Below are 584 nucleotides of genomic sequence, written 5' to 3'. Positions count from 1 at the left end.
AGGCACACGTACACGTACACATACACAGGGACAGCCAGACACTCTGCAAGGCAGTTCTCGGTTAATTTCAGTTTTGATTGCTTGGATTTAGTTTGGTTTTGTCGTTGCGTGTTTAATCTTGTTGCGCCTTAACTGTGGTGTAAGTAGGAGAGTGAATCTTGCCAAGGAACTTTGTTGTGCTTTCCTTGAATATGAACTGCGTGTTTTGGTGGTCCCCTTGGCACCACAACAGTTGGCGGTGATTTTTTAAGCAATGGCAAGCAGTGGTTGTTAAGAGGAGCCTTGTCGCAAAGTGGCTGGGTGTGTGTGTGGTGGCAGAGGGTATGTGATGAGCAGGGCCCAGGGCAGGGCCAGAGCAGGTAGTTGTGGCCGAGTGGTGAAGGCGATGGACTAGAAATCCATTGGGGTTTCCCCGCGCAGGTTCGAATCCTGCCAACTACGGGCACATGCCCCTTTTGGGGCTGCGGGCAGCTTGAGGGAGGAGCTGCTGGCAGCCTGGCCTGCTGCCTGCTGCAGGGCCTTCCTGAGGGCAGGGGAGCTCAGCGCCCAGGGGACAAAAGCCCAGTGCTGCTGCAAGGTCTGTG

General features: G+C 54.6%; 1 non-coding gene across 1 annotated transcript; it reads left to right on the top strand.

Annotated features, from left to right (window-relative positions):
* Nucleotides 1-359: 359 nt before the first annotated feature.
* Nucleotides 360-441, top strand: TRNAS-AGA. Its single transcript has one exon. It is a non-coding gene; the product is annotated as a tRNA-Ser (tRNA).
* The last annotated feature ends 143 nt before the right edge of the window (nucleotides 442-584 follow it).

This window comes from Onychostruthus taczanowskii, unplaced genomic scaffold (genome assembly GCF_017590055.1).
Source record: "Onychostruthus taczanowskii isolate IOZ18803 unplaced genomic scaffold, ASM1759005v1 scaffold5162, whole genome shotgun sequence".
Lineage (NCBI taxonomy): Eukaryota > Metazoa > Chordata > Aves > Passeriformes > Passeridae > Onychostruthus > Onychostruthus taczanowskii.
The sequence above is the reverse complement of the archived record's forward strand: the minus strand, read 5'-3'. Positions and strand labels throughout refer to the sequence as shown.